The sequence below is a fragment of the Meleagris gallopavo genome, chromosome 4, assembly GCF_000146605.3.
Source record: "Meleagris gallopavo isolate NT-WF06-2002-E0010 breed Aviagen turkey brand Nicholas breeding stock chromosome 4, Turkey_5.1, whole genome shotgun sequence".
NCBI lineage: Eukaryota > Metazoa > Chordata > Aves > Galliformes > Phasianidae > Meleagris > Meleagris gallopavo.
Window position 1 is genome coordinate 59,152,453 of NC_015014.2, and position 12,039 is coordinate 59,164,491.

At 36.5% G+C, this 12,039-nt stretch overlaps 1 long non-coding RNA gene across 1 annotated transcript; it reads right to left on the reverse strand.

Annotated features, from left to right (window-relative positions):
- Positions 1-1,773: 1,773 nt before the first annotated feature.
- On the reverse strand, positions 1,774-6,221 carry LOC109367583. Its single transcript, XR_004159766.1, has 3 exons — positions 6,112-6,221; positions 5,356-5,516; positions 1,774-3,569 (listed from the first exon to the last, which is right to left on the reverse strand). It is a non-coding gene; the product is annotated as an uncharacterized LOC109367583 (long non-coding RNA).
- Positions 6,222-12,039: the final 5,818 nt, after the last annotated feature.

A 12,039-nucleotide genomic window follows, 5' to 3' on the forward strand; every position in this document is an offset into this window, starting at 1 on the left:
AGTTTTGAAGCGCTGATATTTCATTTGTAGGAGGTAACAAAGTTCCTTTAAATTGCTGAGTGTAACTGAACAGATCTGGCTATAGACTGCTGTTCTGAGGATAAAATATAGGAAAAGTCAGTCATCATTCTATAATTAACGTCCCCCAAATTATTTTTCTACTTTACTTTTGTGGGTGAATATGAGAATGACAATTAATATTATTTTTAAGTAAACTACCATCAAATTATTTAAAATCCTATATACTAGATAGCAAGATGCACCTCACTGTCCTTTTGCAAAAAATAGCGAATACAATTTGTAAACACTGTTTACTGTTTCCAAAAGTTATGTTCCACTGCTATTTTCCATGGCTGGCTGTAAAAAAAACGCATACAGGATTTAAACAACTTCTGAAAGACTCTGACAACGTTACTTCAGATGTCCAAGTGATGTATAACAAAAATCTTCACAGCTTTACTTGAGAAACCAGTCACGCGATACTGACCTTTTTTATGCTATACTTTTGCTAAGTGTAATTTAGAACATGCTTGCATTAAAGTTGTCAGGCAGGATTCCAAGACAGAATAATAAAACTACAGGTGACTTACCATCTTCCTTTAAAACTGCATGAGAATGGGAGTCTGGAAAGAGGCCTCATTGGATTTCGACTAAGGCTCCCTATGAAGATTTTTGAAGCAAAGAACTTTTCCCCAAACAGTTTTGTTAGAAAGATGATGTAAATTAGACACTTAAAAATCTATTTTTCTAACACTTATCACTGCTCCAATTCACCCTCTCCTCCCAGTGTCTTTCAAATGAGTGACTTTTGAGGAAACATAGCTGGAGTTAAGGAACCTAAATAAGCTGCTTGCTAGAAGTGTTAAATACTATGTGGTTTATTTATTCTGAATTCCTTAAATACGCTACTGTTTGTCTATAATGCGTAGGGTTTCAACGGCAATGAAATTATTTTGAAAAACACAGAGACTATGTAGCATATTTTAAGAATGATTATTAGCTTAGTAGAGTTAATATAACCTATTTTATTCTGAGTATGTTTTCTGATTCTAACAAACTGGTTCTTAACTTACTGCCCCATCAACTGTTGTCCTATTCAAAATTAAGGAAGCCAAAAAGAGGCACAAGTGCTTCATCTAAAGCATTTCACAGAGTCATAGAAATCACAAGGTTGGAAGGGACCTGCAAGATCATCTAGTCTAACCGTCCTCCCATTACCATTGCTACCACAAACTAAACCATATCTCATAGCTCCTCATCCAGACACCTCTTGAACACTGCCAGAGATGGCGACTCCACCACCTCCCTGGGGAGGCCATTCCAGTCCCTGACCACTCTCCGAGAGAAAAAGTTTTTCCTTATATCTAATTTAAACCTCCTCTGGCACAACTTATGGCCATTTCCCTGGGTCCTGTTTGTTGCCTGGGAGAAGAGGCCAAACCCCTCCTCATCACAACCTCCCTTCAGGAAGTTGTAGAATGCAATAAGGTCTCCTCCAAGCCTCCTCTTTTCCAGACTAAACAATCCCAGCTCCCTCAGCCACTCCTCATAAGACTTGTGCTCCAGATCCCTCACCAGTTTCATTGCCCTTCTCTGGAAAATTTCCAGGGCCTCAATATCTTTCTTGTAATGAGGGGCCCAGAAATCACTTCCCAGACACTAATCAACAATAAATATAATGCAATGTTATTAAGATCCTGTAAACAGGGTTCAAAGTTAATCGTTTACACTCTTATGAATGCAAATCAGCACAGGTTGTGGAAAGATATCTTACAAGAAAGCCTCTTTTACTGGATAAAAAATAGATAAAAAATGAATGAAGCATGGATAACAAAGGTTAAACAAGCTTTTAGTTCTGTTATCCAACAAGGATAACTTCTACACAAGGTCACACTGCTCAAAACAGACAGAATCCAAATCACTTATCATTGTTGTGGAAGTCCTCAGTCTGTCTTTTCTGAGCATGAGCCCTAGAATAACTCAAATTTATACACTGTAATGTTATAATGTAGTGCAATAACAAAGGTTAGTTTCAAAGCTAAGAAATATCTGAAACTCTTTCTTTTGGATTTTCCTGAAATTGCATCAAAGTTTCAAGACCTTATTTCCATCTCTCCTGAGTTGGATTTCACAGCTTTCCCTTCCCTAGGCTTGATCTAGGTGACAATAAGATATTGGTCATGACTGTTTTATCAAAAGCATCTGCAGATTTGTATTTATATGGCACAGTGGTCATACCTGTGAAAGAAGAAACAGAGCATGAATTCCTGAAAGGCAGAAATGTCTACTGAACTGCGTGAAAGCTTTGATTCTTTGTATATTCCACTGAACTGAGCTAACCTCATTCCTGGAGGTAAAACAAAACAAGAAAAAAAGAAAACCTCCTCACTCAGCCCGTTATTGCTGGTGCTTCCCATGTCTCTCGCAGTCTGTCAGCATTTCATCGATTCATCCTTCACAGCCTTTCCTAATCTATTCATGCCCCCTCCCCTTTTCTGAAATCTTTGAAGTTTTGAATCTCTGCTGAACCCAGGCATAGCCCTAGGAAGAGTACACCATTCCAGCCTATATGGAGTCAGTTTGTCTCCTCATAGCCCAGCAGCCACTCATATCTAAAATTCTTTGAAGTTGTATACCTGGGGCTGCCTTATCTGTGTCATTGTTCTGCCATCTCTGCTCAGCTCTTAACAACTTTTTTGCCTTTTCCAATGATTTAACTCTATGCATTCAGGTTGTCACCACAACAAAGCTGAACAGAGAGAATCAAACAATAGCTACATTACAAATTCTGAAACTATATATTCCCAGATTTATGGCTTAGATAGAATAAATAGTGAATGTCAATTTATATATATAAATATAAATATATATTCAAGTCTTAGAAGTTACTTAAATTGCAATCAAATAAAGCAGACTAAAGTTTTTTTCTAAGTGTAAGATGTTCAGTGACTCAAGTTTGACATTGATGAGATGCTTATACCCCTTAAAATATTTTCAGTATGCTATGGAAAGCCAAGCCTACTTTGGATGTAAATGTATACCTTGTTTCCCAGAGTAGAGCTCACACCAAAATTTGGATCCCTATGTTCTCTCTGTCTATCACACAAAAAACAAGTCGCACGAACATCTCTGCACTGTTGATGTATTTGCACAGAGTATATCAGCAGAAAACAGAGTATTGCAAGGCGCTCAGTTCTATGTGAGGATAGTCCTTCCAGCTGTCCTAGAGCCAAGATCTAGAATCTCCACTGGATGGAGATGTTCCTTTTGCACAGCTGAGGAGGATTTGGTTAATTAAAAAAAAAAAGCTGTGACTTGGTGGTGTTCTTATGAATTCCAGCGGGTAGCATTCATTCCATACAGATTTAAATGGCAGAATTGAGGCAATTCTGTCACAGACATTGGAAAGATATAGCCATTTGTCGAGGTTGAACAACCTGACCTTTTTCCAACATCTGTTCTTGGATAAGATGAATAACACCTTAAATTTGCTCTTCGTTGACTGCCGAGATAGCTGAGATGTTCTACCTTAAAAGCAGGCCCAGTCTGGATGTCTGTGATTTTTTTTTCTGTTTCACAAAGGAAAAAAAAAGTACTGTTTAAATTAAATAGGAAATTAAAAACAAACGAACCCTTGACTACCAGATCATGGGCAATACATCTTTTATATTAAGCTTTCTAGTAAATCTCTTCAGATAATAATACTTCTAGCTTAATTAGTTGTACAAACTGTCATATAACTATGCTGAGTCATACGTTATGCATGATATGCATTGGTTAAAAACATACAACTGTTTTCCTCCTTTTTCTATTAGTTTGATTATAGAACTGCAAAAGGTGATGAAAGGGGTCTGTAATAGTAATGTTAAAACACAGACTTAGATCAGGTCTCCAAAAACACTTATAAAATTGCAAACATCAGCCAAATTTGGGTCATAAAGTGGGTTTTGGTTTGAAATCCTATAAATTTATGGTAGAATTTCAATGTCAAACTGTGCTAGCAAGATTATTATGTCTAATGTTCACTTCAATATTTCCCCAAATTTGGCCATGCTAAAATAAGACAGAAAGACATAGCACAAATCTTAATATACTTAAAGGAGAGTAGCCCAGTATCTAATTTTTTTGAGAATTCAGTGAGGCAGTGCCTAAGAAGTTGTTTGGCAGAACTGTTTTTAATTAATATTTTTTTTGTTCCAAAATGCAAAAACAAAAAAAAAATTATCCAGACTCTATTTATATACTTCTGTTGGCCATGCTGCACAAATAAATGAGACTCATAAAAACCTTATGCCTGCCAAGAAGGAACCCCCCTTGATTACTGGCATTTCAATGCAATTATGGAATTCAGGTTTAAAAAATTAGACTGAATGATAAAAAGCACATTCTTCATAAATATTTAACCTTCTTCAGCATGACAGTAATTATAGTGTGGAGCTCAGTAGCTGCATATTCCATTTAAAAGATCTGTCATACCTTCTATTCTAAATGCTTCCTTTCAAGAGTTTGTAATGCCAAGATAAAAAGAAAACTCCCCCAAGGTGGAAACTTAGAATAAAATCTCAGTTTCTAAAAAATATTATTAATAGTAGATTCTGAGGATGAGAGGGACTGTTTGAAACATAGTAAGATTTTACAACCACTGCTTCTTTCTCCTGAGCAAAATATTTAATAACATTGGATAGTCAATTCCATTTTTACACTCCCAAAAATATCTGCAAAAGATATTTTTTCATAATGAAAACACTGATTTTTATGAAACTTTTTTTTTTTTTTTCTCCCTTGATCTTGTGGACAACTTATTAAAAAATATTTCAGATAGTTATTTGCTGTCGAATACAGTTGTTTTACAACAAATGAAATGTTTATTTTTCAGAAATTCTAAATAAACCTATAAAATACTATTCAGGCAGGTTTAGATAGGCATAAACACCCATTTTGAGATGTATAAACATATTATGGAAAGCTCATAAGAAGGTTTTGATAGCACTCAAATCCAATTCTCAAGTTGATTAACTGGGGGCAGCTAATTCATCCATTTGAAGCCTGAAGGGATGGAGATAAGGTGGGAAGAGCAAGAAGTACTAAAGCTTCTTTACTACACTCTTTAGTTAAGCAACATTAAGATGTTTCATCAGAAAAGAGCAATCTCTGGCATCCACACATTTGGCCCAGTTGTTTCCTTGTTACAGGAGCAGGATAGAAGTCCTGCAGTCACTTTTGCTGTTCAGCACATGCATCAGGACACCTAAGGAGCAACCAGCACTTCCTCCTTTCCCACAAGGGGAGAGCAGAAGTGGCTCCCAGGAGCTGTTTTCCCATTCCCTGCCCACACAGCACGGATAAGAAACTCACCTAGTTTATGTGTGGGTGATGGGAAGGTGGAGGCAAACAAAACCACATATCTTTATATGGCACTTCATCTCTACTAGAAGTCAGGTTTGGAGCCCAGCTGCTGCTCATGTAGCTTTGAAAATCTTCTCCGTCCTTGGAGCTGAACTATCAATCACTAAAGGCTGTATCAGTGAAGAGAAACAGACAACATCTCTCTGAGATGATAGGATTAGCCAAAGAAACGCAGTTGAAACTTAAGTTTCACTTCAGATTCTTTTAAGCACTGAAAAATTTAATGAGTATTTTTGTTTCCATCTTTTCACTTCTAGGCTTCCTCTAAAAAAATAAAAAAAAAATAATGCTTTAGACCTGTATACCGCCACAAACTAATTTTATCCAGGTGCGTTACTTAGTAATTATGACAATTTCATGTCAATTTTAGTATTCCTTCAGTCAGCTGCAGGAAGATTTTCTGCCATTCTTGTCAGTCAGCTTTAGATTTGTATTTAAAATAATTCTTAATCATATAAAAACTTTTCTATTTCCTTATTTCTCTCTTCAGGAGATTTTTAAAAATGCTACATAGCACTTGGATCTCACTTCTAGTTGTATTCTATTGTCACAACCAATTCCTATCCTTTGTTCCATATCTTTTAAACACTTGCCAACTCTGGAAGGACCCTTATTTTTTTCCGCCCCTGTGACAGCTTCATTTCTTCAACAATGTTAGCTCAATCATCTCAGCTGATACGCCTTTATCTTTAGAAGACCCCTCACCTTGTTTATGTGACCATGGCTGTCAAGTAAGAAGGATGCTTTCCTCACTTGTGCTTCCAAACTCATGCCTTTGTTCACCTACATTTTTTCCAAATTCTTTGTACATCTTCTGAAGAGATAAGAGATTAAGAAGATTATGCATCCCATCATTTTCTTTTAAGAAATTCCAGTTGTTATTGAGAAGGCTAATTTTATGGCTTGATTTCAAGGTGGAATTAAATTTTTAGGTTTAGTTCACCTGATTAGCTATTATTCAAACATCATTAGAATGCAAAACATTGAGTTCATATACCTGAGTCCACAATTTAAAGTTCTTTGCAGGTCAACAGTTTGAGCTGCTCTATTCTCTTCATGTGGACTGACTGCTTCAGTATCCACCATGGGATGATACTGGAAGATTATAAGCACTCAATTGTTTTTATCCTCATCCTCATTCAGCAGTGAACACATCAGCAGCAAGGTTAATATTTACACAATAGCTCAGGCTTAAGCACTGAACAGAATTGAAAGGCTCTGCATGCGAACGTTGGAAGACTGCAATGATACCAGATATGAGCGTTCTGACACAAGAGGATGAACCAGAAAAGCTAACTTCATTCTCTTCTGATGATGAAGGCATTTAATCAGTTTTGTCCTAGAAATCAAGCACGAGAATTATGTGTGATACAAATCCAGATATGCTACTTGTACAGTAAGTTCAATTCTGTCGCATGTACTAAAACATTTATCTACTTTTTCCAATAGGAATTTCTGCCTTTTTTTCCCTTCAGGACAAGACAGGAGCACTGCAGCACTCAACATTTCAGGGCATTATAATGCAAACTGCTCTCTGCCTCTCACTGCTTCTGGAGGAGTAGTGATCCTTGCCTTCTTCTGAGCGTAGCCTTCAAAGTAAATCATGAGCTTGTCACAATTCACCTCTTAGACCACACTGCTGCTATTCAGTATGGAGATATGCATGATGATGTCCTTAGGCACCAGAGTGCTGCAGCATGCCAATCTTCAGCCATACTTCAGGATAGTCATACCAGGAGCATAAAAACAGAATGTTTACGTATTGTGTCAGAAATTACGCAAGCTTAGGAAATTTCCATGCCTCTCTCTCCCCGCCACTTAAAACTCTTGACCCTCCCGTTTATTCTCCCGTTAATGACTTCCGACTCTAATCCCATGTAGTATGTGTCAGTAAAATTGATTGCAGGATTTTGCTATGAATTAGATCACTAATATGATTAAGGCTAAATTTCTATCCTTTAGCATATTTTTTTTTCTATTATGTTTTTTAAACCTAGAACATTTTTGTGAATCAGGTGACAGTTCAGCATTGTAGAAAATGCTTTTCTAGCCAAACTATTACAGAGATTCTTTTTGTCACTGCCTTTGGAAAGCAGCATACATTAACATGTATAATACATACACCTACGTATCATACATGCATTTAAACATACCTAAAACTAGAAGTATTTGGCAGATAGAATGAAAGTTTGACATTTAAAGGCAGAAGAAATCTGCATATAGATAGCAAAGAGAATGATATAGTCTTCATGAATTTATAGACATAATAAATTAAAAGTATGTCTTCAATAAACAATTATTACTGAAATGTCTGACCTATTTAAAACAAATGCTTCTAACTGGCTATACATAAGCAGAGTAAGAGATATAATTCTTAAAAACAAGCTATTATGATTTTTATTTTATTTTTTTTTCCCCAAAGATGGAGAGAGGGTGGAGTGAACAGAAGTGGAAATATCTTAAATGACTGGATGCAATTCTAGATGAGATATTCTCAGGAAGATTTATATAGCAAGATAATAACTAGAAATAAAACTCTAATCATATAGCAGCAAAGTACAGAGAATGTGGCTGCTGGTAAGATTTCTGAAGCAGAACCTGAAAAAGAAAAGATAAAGAACACGGAAAATTTTAATCGGAGTATAAAAGATCTCACAATAGAAATCGAGGTGTGATTGGGGGAAACTACACATGAATGTTGGAGACCAAAAATGAGGAGAAGAGATATTCCCTCCTTGCTAAAATACTTGCTGGGTTTTTTGTTTGTTTGGTTTGTTGTTTTTTTTTCCCCCAAAACTGCATTAGGTTAGAATAGAAATGGGATGTTATACTCTGCAGTGAAAGTAACGGAAAAGATAAGAGGTCTAATGTTAGCATACAAAGCATCTCAGCTCAAATCCGTAAAACTTCATAAATGAGATTTTCAACTCAGCATACCCAGTGCCTGTGTACCAAAGAAAAATGAAACGTTGAGTTCTCTGTTGGCAGGAAACAATTTAGTCCCATTGACTTCAAATAGAGATGGAGCAATTAATGCCAGCACAGAACCTGCCCTGATCCATTAGTTTTCATACTAGCAAGAGAGAGGACAATTCCTTCTTAATGTGAGAAATTTAAAATAATGCTGGCTGTTGCAGCTCAGAAAGTAGCAGGTGAAGCATGCCCTGCAGAACGGCTGGCAAAATTGTTTTATAAAAGACAGTTCTTCATTCCTGCAAAAGCAATACTCTTTCTAATAATTTCACTGTTTCTACATGCACAGAATGAGTACCAGCCCTATACAGGTACATGAAAACCACAAACATATTCAGGAAGGCCAAATTTTCTTTAAGTTGCTCACATGACACATAATATTCCTGAAGTCTCAGCTAACTCATGCTTGGCTGAACACTGATGGCTGATGCAATGTGTCCCGATATCCAGCAGCTCTAGATATGAGAGATTTAAGTACTGGTTAAACCTGAAAGAGATACCATACTAAGTGTTCCATCCAGAAATTTCACTTTTTAGCTTGGCCCTCAAGAGAAGCCAAGATTACCATGCTGGCTGGAACTGACTAGAGATGTAAACACAGCCATCACTCTGTCCAGGCAACATAGGGAAATCATCAATATTTTGCTTTCAAGAAGACTATAAATTATCTTTTGCATTCTAATTTCTTCATACAGGAAAAAGTTCAATAGATTACTAATAGAAATGTCACAATTTTCTTCAAATGCAGAAGCACTTTTTAAAGCTTCTTGATCTCCTACTGAATGTAATTAGATACCTCAATGAGCCTCAGTACATAAGCATCCAACCATATCATTAGTCATCTTGGGAATCTGTGAGGCTTCAGTGTCTTTGTAGGTCTAGCCCTTGAAATACCTTCACAAATAATCTTGTATGGAGACAAGGCTACAGAAAACATAGAAAGGTAAAACCCTACAAATTATTAACCCAGAGAAGTTAATGTACACGATCAGCTTTGCTGTTTGAATGGGAACTTTTGTACAACAGTTTTTGGAGTATGTCAGAGACTATGGACTGCACATGATGCAGAGCACCAGCATTCCCCATTATCATCTCTGTCCCCCACAGTCCATGTACAGAAAGCATTCTGTAGGATGTTTCCTGATGTGTAGGATACAGTCATCAGTACAGCAGATCACTTGGGCAAAAGAGAGCATGAACATAGCTCTTCTCTACTGTCTTCAATGTGTTTAACACTACATATATGAGTAACTGCACTTTTCTCTTGTACATTTCTTTTTACATTTCTTTTTCCTTTGACATCTGATGGTTTGCAAGGTATGAACTGGCAATCATGGAGAGAATATTTATAGGTCTGAATTTCTGGGACTAGGGAATAGAATATAAAACACTTCTTCTAATATTTGGAGATTTATTTGCACACAAATATTTTTACTTCTCCACAGAAAACAAAACATTTGAAAAAAAGTCCTTGGGAAAAAATAAACCCTTTCTGAATAAAATAAAAGAAACTCCGGAAATTCAACAAGAGCTGTTTATCACTGCTAAGAACACTGAAGTTGGGGGCCTGCTCAGGATAAAGATGACTCCATTTCAGATGCTTGATTTTCTGTTCTTCCTTTCATAAATATGACAGCTGCCTCCTTCTGACCCCCTGAGCACTGGCAGCTCATGAATGGTTCTCTCATCTCAACACCACATAGAAATCTCAAAATAAAACAATTGAGCAGTTACTGCACGTTGGACTAAATAGTCCAGCAAGTTGCTCATGCACATGTGAATACAGAAGGCCAAGTGTTTGACTTTTTCAATACAACATTTTATCCCAGAAGAGAAAAATATTTCCTTGGGGAAAAACAAACAAACAAACCAACCTTGCTCAAAATTGTACTTCCTTCAAGTGTTACCACTGAAGTGAATTTTCTCAACAAAAAGGTGTGTTGGAGATATTCATGTCATTCTATTACTAAGATCTCCATTTCATTTCAGACCATCTAGGGGACAGGTCAGAGTCTAGTGCTGCCAGGATGCCATTTTTTTAGCGGTAGCCCGCTAGAAGGGCAGAGCTCCCCTAACCCATGATTTATCTGCATGTTAGTCTTGGCTGTCAGGGCTTTCTGCAAGACATGCTTAGAAATGCACCTTAAGAGCTCCTCATTGGAGCTCCTAAAATTTCTATGTCAAATATGTCAGTGGAATTTTGAGGTATAGTTTCCTTATTTGCAATCTTTTAGATGCAGTTTTTCACAGAATAGAAAACAGTACAGAAATCCATTAACTTTTGGAAGCCAGCAACTCCATTGAATGAGAAATTAGCAAATAAACCACATGAGACTAATAGCTGCTAGGTTCCACAGTATGCACAAATAACTGGGAAAGCTGAGCAGAGTCAAAAGCACTGAACAAGAAAAGAAATTTGCACCACATTATGGAAACAAAGCAAGAGATTTAACAGTCATGTGGATAAGCAGATACAAGTCTGCCTATGCAGATGATGTTGCACAGAGATTGTGGTTTTGGTCGTAACTTTGAAGACATAGCAAATTTTCATTCATTTTAGTAACTTCCATTACTAAAACAAAGGCAGTTTCATTTACGTCATGAAGTATCTACAAAATAAAAGAAAGTGTTGTTATTCAGAAACTCTGAAGTCATATATGATACAATTGGATAAAAGTGAGTTAATCTGCATTACTGGTAAGAGTTTTCTAAAACAGCCATAGACAAAAAGTTCAGTTAGACAAAAAGCTGTCCATGGCTGATTAGGTAACAGCATTCACACAACTTCTAGAGTCAGTGCTCTGTACACTGCCACATTTCCTTTGTTTAATTTAAATGTGATCCACATCAGAAGTGTAAACACAACATGCACAGAGTATTGATAAGAAGGGAACATTATATCCGGCAGTGTCATTGGAATCCTTTACAATAACAATTTACTTAGACAACTGAATTGTCAATAAGCAAAAGTTCTAAATGCAGCATGCAAAATACTCAGATTCTTTATAATTTGACCCAAGGTTCATTGTGACATTTCCTGCTTGTCTTTTTGAATATTTACATCTGCCCAGCAAACAGTCTATCTGGGAAATAGTTCACAATTTAGGAAGGAATAGGGTATATGTAAAAAGTTGAGCACTCATAAGATGAAAAGAAATCACTGCTCAAATTCTTTTTCATAATGGAATGAGCCACATTTATTAAGAAAGGAAAAGAAAATGCTGAAGTGTCAGTTGCAACCCCAATTTTTCTCCATTCAGGAAAAGCTCTGCACATATTTTGACATTGGGTCACAGATACGAGGTATCTAAACTGCTGCACATTGGTTTGAAAATTCTCTCTTCACTTTGCTCTGATCCTCAATTGGTGTTCGGTCACCAGAGCAAAATAAAAATCACAGTATTAACAACAGTAAGTCAGCATTGCATACTGATAGAATATCATGATGTAATTGTTTGGAGCTCTTTCTGATTAATGATGAAAAGCATCTTCTTCAGCAACTACTTCTATAGGGGTCATCCTTTCTAAACACAAGGGATCTGAAGTAGTATAGTCTAATGGGGAAAAAAAACCAAAACTTTCTGAACTTCACAGAACTGCCTGTGATTTATTATGGTGTATATCAAAGGATGTCAGGGGATAAAGTGTAAATGAGACTAT